Genomic DNA, 8,134 nt, shown 5'->3' with positions numbered 1-8,134 from the left:
ATGAAATACCAAGTAGCAAGGGTCATCATTACAACTTAATTATGATCTAGCGGAAATAAAATAGTTTAATCCAATTTGCATAGCTCTCAGGCTAGCATTAATTCAGAGTTCATAGCAGCAAAGTAAATCTTCAAGCATGGAGCCCCCTTCCTTCATGAAGCCACATGCAGAAAGGTTGGGCAAAGACTCGTGATCCTCATCCATCATTCTTCCGCTAGAATAGTATCCTGCAACATAAGTGTTGAAGGCCAAAGGTCAATATATTTTGGAATTGTATTGGCAAGATTACAGTTTGGTGGACACAAGTGGCAACCTAACACAAACGTGATCATTTCACTGGCAGAGCTCGGGCATAATTTGCATAAAGCCAGTTTTCTCCTATCATTTGTTAAATTATTTTCTTTAATACTAAACTTGAAAACCATCGGTAAAACCCCGATGAAATCATGGAAACTAGCGGTAAAACCCGGTGAATCCTGGAAACTACCCGTAAAACCCCGGTGAATTCTCTTACATATGAATCTGGAAACCATCAGTAAAACCTCGATGATATCCTGGAAACTACCGGTAAATCCTTCATGCTCACCTAACAAGTTGTATCAAATTTTATAATTAAGAAATCGGGATGAGGAGACTTTTGAACATGACCCTTCTCAGTTTACTCAAATTGTCTGTAACCGGGGACATAGCTAAGTACTTAGTTTGAACATTCTGCAGAGGTTGTAAAAATTTACCCACATGACCTAGTCTTTCTTCTTTCATTATGCACATTTTGCTCAAAGGAAATATGTCGACTAGGATGAGACTTTTCCGAAGTGATCACCCAGAACTTTCTCTATGGACCCGTTCCGACCTACATTCACCTACATCATCATGTCACGTAGGCCCCAGGTTCTCACAACATACTCTGTTAAGCCAGAGCCCATATTAGCATGTGGTTATACGGTAAGCTATTGAACAGGGTTGTCTACAATCTCTTTGTTCCTGGGTGGCCGTCCACAAGTGTGATACACACTTCGGTTCATAGACATGACCCCGGTGTAACCACTCAACATAAATCAATCAAGTCCCATTTCAACCCGGATAATTCATTAAACTTAGTTGTTTTTCTATAACTTACTAACAAAATCAATTTTATATAATGGCTAAGGAACAACGAAATTTAATGGCGACAAAGCAGTCAAGTGGAGGTAGCTAAACTACTAGGAGTGATTAGCAAGCATATACCCTATACATGTATACTGCAAAAAGACTAAATTGCATAGATAAAGCTGGGTCATTTGTGATTTGTGTGTCACTTGCCTTGATGAGGTGGAGAGTTGGCAAAATCTTCACAACCACGCACGTTGCAGTCGGCACAATCACAATCTACAAACAAATTACAATGCACCATAAACATGGTGACATACATTGACATGCACAAACATAAGACATGAATGCAATATGTATCTTAAACATGATCACACCACTTAGTTGTTCTCTAGTTGTCTACTACATGCATGATGCCATAGATGCAATATGTTTTGTATTCTGTTATTATCATATCCTCAAAACATTTCTCTGCCCAAGATTCAATTTTGTAAATGTCTGGTGCCAATAAGAATTTAATTAAGGTTTGCATAGTATTCCACATGGTTAAAGAAAGGCATTTGATCAATAGGTGCAATTAATATTTTATAGACAATGCAATATTATAACAGAGGCATCGCTACATGCTAAATTATTTAATAAAACTAATGCAAGAAAAGAATCACTTATTTTGAGAATGTAGATTTTATTTTATAGCCAAAGTATTCAAACTAGGAATTTAATATTAAATAATATCTCGACTTCTGTAAGTTCAAATTTTATTCTTCCAGGGTTTTCCTTATGATTCAACGAATACAACAATATAAAGTTTGTAATTTGTTGGACATGTAGAACTCTAGCTATGATTTTTATAATGTGCGGACTATTGAAAAATAATGTAAATGAAAACTAGGGTTCCTCCAAGAAGTGTGGTGCATTCCTATTGGTCAGTACCTCTGTCACGCGGATCAGCGTCCTAAGACATTGGATCTGCATCAAATTTACGATGGAGATCTAAGGGCTGGTCATAAGTTGACCCCACCTATGATGGAGTGGCGCTAAGGTGGCGATGACGAGGCGGTGGCGACAGAGGAACGACGGCGATGGCTCGGACGTGCTTCATGACTGCATTCCAGTGGTCCTACGGCTCGGGGAAGGCATGGACAAGGTGCAACTCGTCGAGGTGAAGGTGAAAGCGTGGTCGGCGTCGACTCCTACATCCTCATGTGGTGGTTCTTCCCTGCCGGAGTCACGGGCGCAGCGACGAGCTTCGGTTCATCTTCGTGGGGCACCTTCTACTGCGAAATGCAGAAGGGATTGTGAGATGAGGTGTGTGATGCGCGTAGATGTACACGTCCGTTGGGAACCCCAAGAGGAAGGTATGATGCGCACAGCGGCAAGTTTTCCCTCAGAAAGAAACCAAGGTTATCGAACCAGTAGGAGCCAAGAAGCACGTGAAGGTTGTTGGTGGAGGAGTGTAGTGCGGCGCAACACCAGTGAAACCGGCGCCAACGTGGAACCTGCACAACACAATCAAAGTACTTTGCCCCAACGTAACAGTGAGGTTGTCAATCTCACCGGCTTGCTGAAAACAAAGGATTAAACGTATCGAATGGAAGATGGTGTTTGTTTGCAAAGAACAGTAAAAACAGAGATTGCAGTAGAATGTATTCAGATGTAAAAGAATGGACCGGGGTCCACAGTTCACTAGAGGTGTCTGTCCAATAAGATAACTAACATGCTGGGTGAACAAATTACAGGCGGGCAATTGACAAATAAAGATTCAATACATATCAATGATGATTACTATGTGATTTAATCAGGCCATTACGACAAAGTACATAGACCGCTATCCAGCATGCATCTATGCCTAAATAATCCACCTTCAGGTTATCATCCGAACCCCATCTGGTATATTAAGTTGTAAACAACAGATAATTACATTAAGTATGGTGCGTAATGTAATCAACATAAATATCCTTAGACAAAGCATCAATGTTTTATCCCTAGTAGCAACAGCACATCCATAACCTTAGAACTTTCTGTCACTGTCCCAGATTCAATGGAGGCATGAACCCACTATCGAGCATAAATACTCCCTCTTGGAGTTACAAGTATCAACTTGGCCAGAGCCTCTACTAGCAACGGAGAGCATGCAAGAACATAAACAACACATATATGATAGATTGATAATCAACTTAACATAATATTCTATATTCATCGGATCCCGCCAAACACAACATGTAGCATTACAAATAGATGATCTTGATCATGTTAGGCAGCTCACAAGATCTAAACAATGATAGCACAAGCGGAGAAGACAACCATCTAGCTACTGCTATGGACCCATAGTCCAAGGATGAACTACTCACGCATCAATCCGGAGGCGGGCATGATGATGTAGAGCCCCTCCGATGATGATTCCCCTCTCCGGCAGGGTGCCGGAGGCGATCTCCTGAATCCCCCGAGATGGGATTCGCGACGGCGGCGTCTCTGGAAGGTTTTCCGTATCGTGGCTCTCGGTACAGGGGGTTTCGCGACGAAGGCTATTTGTAGGCGGAAGGGTAGGTCAGGGGGCCACATGAGGGCCCCACACAACAGGCCGGCGCGGCCCAGGCCCAGGCCGCGCCGCCGTAGTGTGGCGTCGCCTCGTGGCCCCACTTCCTTTCCCCCTCGGTCTTCTGGAAGCTTCGTGCAAAAATAGGACCCTGGGCGTTGATTTCGTCCAATTCCGAGAATATTTCCTTACTAGGATTTCTGAAACCAAAAACAGCAGAAAACAGCAACTGGCACTTCGGCATCTTGTTAATAGGTTAGTGCCGGAAAATGAATAATAATGTTGTAAAGTATGTATAAAACATTCAAGTATTGTCATAAAAGTAGCATGGAACATAAGAAATTATAGATACGTTTGAGACGTATCAAGCATCCCCAAGCTTAGTTCCTACTCGTCCTCGAGGAGGTAAACGATAACACAAATAATTTCTGAAGTGACATGCTACCAACATAATCTTGATCAACATTATTGTAAAGCATATGAGATGAATGGAGTGATCTGAACAAAAGATTGCTAACAAAGATAATGACTAAACAAATGAATCATATAGCAAAACTTTTCATGAATAGTACTTTCAAACAAGTATCAATAAGAGTTGCATAAGAGCTAACTCATAAGCAATAAATTCTAAGTAGAATGCATTGAAGCAACACAAAGGATGATTAAGTTTCAGCGAATGCTTTCAACTTGTAACATGTATATCTCATGGATATTTGTCAACATAGAGTAATATAACAGGTGCAATAAGTAAACATGTAAGAATCAATGCACACAGTTAACACAAGTGTTTGCTTCTAAGATAGAAAAAAGTGGGTAAACTGACTCAACATAAAGTAAAAGAATGGCCCTTCGCAGAGGGAAGCATGGATTACTATTTTTGTGCTAGAGCTTTTGTTTTGAAAACATAGAAACAATTTTGTTAACGGTAGTAATAATTCATATGTGCTATGCATAATACTTCCTACAAGTTGCGAGTCTCATGCATAGAGTACTAATAGTGCTCGCACCTTGTCCTACTTAGCTCAGAAGACACGGATTATCATCGCATAACATATGTTTCAACCAAGTGTCACAAAGGGGTACCTCTATGCCGCCTGTACAAGTGTCTAAGGAGAAAGCACGCATTGGATTTCTCGCTTTTGATTATTCTCAACTTAGACATCTATACCGGGACAACATAGACAACAGATAATGGACTCCTCTTTTAATGCTTAAGCATTCAACAACAATTAATATTCTCATAAGAGATTGAGGTTGTATGTCCAAACTGAAACTTCCACCATGATACATGGCTTTAGTTAGCGGCCCAATGTTCTTCTCTAACATATGCATACTCAAACCATTTGATCATGAAATCACACTTACTTCAGACAAGACGAACATGCATAGCATCTCACATGATATCCAACAAAGGTAAAGTTGATGGCGTCCCCAGAAACATGGTTACCGCTCAACAAGCAACTTATAAGAATTAAGACACATAACTACATATTCATCACCACAATAGTTTTTAAACTATTTGTCCCATGAGCTATATATTGTAAAGTTAAAGGAATGAAATTTTAAAGGTAGCACTCAAGTAATTTACTTTGGAATGGCAGAAAAATACCACATAGTAGGTAGATATGGTGGACACAAATGGCATGGATTTTGGCTCAAGGTGTTTGGATGCACGAGAAGCATTTCCTCTCAGTACAAGGTTTGGGATAGCAAGGTTGTTTGAAGCAAACACAAGTATGAACAGGTACAGCAAAACTCACACAAGAACATATTGCAAACATTATAAGGCTCTACACTGTCTTCCTTGTTGTTCAAACACTTTACCCGAAAATATCTAGACTTAGAGAGACCAATCATGCAAACCAAATTAAACAAGCTCTACGGTAGTTCTTCATTAATAGATTAAACTACATGATGCAAGAGCTTAAACATGATCTATGAGAGCTCAAACAATTGCCAAATTTACCAAATCATATGCAGCACTTTCCGATTCCAACCAAATAGCAATTTAACGAAGCAATTTCAGACTTCACCATGAACATTAAAGCACAAATAAGAACACAAGTGTTCCATATGAAAAAGCGGAGCGTAATATCTCCAATATAAGAATGGTGGGATCCAACTTTATTCAAAAAAAAAGCAAACCGACGCTCCAAGTAAAGAACATAGGATGTGATGGAATAAAAATATAGTTTAAGTAGAAGTGACCTGATAATGTTGTCGATGAAGAAGGGGATGCCTTGGGCATCCCCAAGCTTAGATGCTTGAGTCTTCTTAAAATATGCAGGGACGAACCACCGAGGCATCCCCAAGCTTAGACCTTTCACTCTTCTTGATCATAGTATATCATCCTCTTCTCTTGACCCTTGAAAACTTCCTTCACACAAACTTCAAGCAAACTCATTAGAGGCTTAGTGTATAACCAAAATTCACACATTCAGAGGTGACACAATCATTCTTAACACTTCTGGACATTGCACAAAGCTTCTGAAAGTTAATGGAACAAAGAAACTCATTCAACATAGCAAAAGCGGCAATGCGAAATAAAAGACAGAATCTGTCAAAAACAGAACAGTCCGTAAAGATGAACCTGGCAGCGGCACTTAACTTGCTCAAATGGAAAAACTCAAAACTAATGAAAGTTGCGTACATATATGAGGATCACGCTCGTAATTTTGCAGATTTTTTCGATTTTTTTACAGAGACTTCTGCGAGAATTCGTGACAGACAGCAATGCTGTTTCGGCGCAGCGATCCAAATCTATCATCAACTTTAACATAGAAACTTTACTTGGCACAAAAACATGATAAGGAGAGGTTGCTACAGTAGTAAACAACTTCCAAGACTCAACAATACAGTAAATAAAATGAAACTTGGGTTATCTCCCAAGAAGTGCTTTTCTTTAACGCCTTTCAGCTAGGCGCAGAAAGTGCAAATCAAGTAACATCAAGAGAAGGAGCATCAACATCATAGCTTGTTCTAATAATAGAATCAAAAGGCAACTTCATTCTCTTTATAGGGAAGTGTTCCATATCTTTCTTGAGAGGAAATTGATATTTAATATTACCTTCCTTCATATCAATAACAGCACCAACGGTTCGAAGAAAAGGTCTTCCCAGCACAATAGGACAAGATGCATTGCATTCGATATCCAAGACAACAAAATCAACGGGGATAAGGTTATTGTTAACCGTAATGCGCACATTATCAATCCTCCCCAACGGTTTCTTTTTAACATTATCGGCAAGATTAACATCTAAATAGCAATTCTTCAATGGTGGCAAGTCAAGCATATCATAAATCTTCTTAGGCATAACAGAAATACTTGCACCAAGATCACATAAAGCATTACACTCAAAGTAATTGAATTTCATTTTAATGATGGGCTCCCAACCATCCTCTAACTTCCTAGGAATAGAAGCTTCGAGTTTTAATTTCTCTTCCCTAGCTTTAATGAGAGCATTTGTAATGTGTTTTGTAAAGGCTAAATTTATAGCACTAGCGTTGGGACTTCTAGCAAGTTTTTGTAATAACTTTATAACTTCAGTAATATGACAATCATCAAAATCTAAACCATTATGTTCTACAGCAATGGAATCATTGTCACCAATATTTCGAAAAATTTCAGCAGTTTTATCACAAGCAGCAGTTTCAGCAGTTTCAGACAATTTTGTACGCTTTGCACTAGGAGTAGAAACATTGCCAACACCAATTATTTTACCATTGATAGTAGGAGGTGCAGCAACATGTGAAGAATCAACATTACTAGTGGTGGTAATAGTCCATACTTTAGCTACATTATTTTCTTTAGCTAGTTTTTCTTTTTCTTCTCTATCCCACCTAGCATGCAGTTCAGCCAACATTCTAATATTATCATTAATTCGAACTTGGATGGCATTTGTTTTAGAAAACCTAGCATCTTTAACTTCCTCAGGCATAACTTTCAATTTTAAAAGATCAACATCAAGAGCAAGACTATCAACCTTAGAAGCAAGAATATCAATTTTACCAAGCTTTTCTTCAACAGTTTTATTGAAAGCAGTTTGTGTACTAATAAATTCTTTAAGCATGACTTCAAGACCAGAGGGTACACTCTTATTATTGTTGTAAGAATTACCATAACCATTACCATTATTAGAAGGATATGGCCTATAGTTGTTGTTACCATAATTATTCCTATAAGCATTGTTGTTGAAATTATTGTTCTTAATGAAATTCACATCAACATTTTCTTCTTGAGCAACCAATGAAGCTAAAGGAACATTATTAGGATCAATATGAGATCTACCATTTGCAAGCATAGACATAATAGCATCAATCTTATCACCCAAAGAAGAGGTTTCTTCAACAGAATTTACCTTCTTACCTTGAGGAGTTCTTTCAGTGTGCCATTCAGAGTAATTGATCATCATATCATCAAGTAGTTTAGTTGCGGCGCCCAGGGTGATGGACATAAAAGTACCTCCAGCAGCTGAATCCAATAGGTTCCTCGAGGAAAAATTCAATCCT

Source organism: Lolium perenne, chromosome 5 (assembly GCF_019359855.2).
Source record: "Lolium perenne isolate Kyuss_39 chromosome 5, Kyuss_2.0, whole genome shotgun sequence".
NCBI classification, from domain to species: Eukaryota; Viridiplantae; Streptophyta; class Magnoliopsida; order Poales; family Poaceae; genus Lolium; species Lolium perenne.
Note: the sequence above shows the minus strand (reverse complement) of the source record.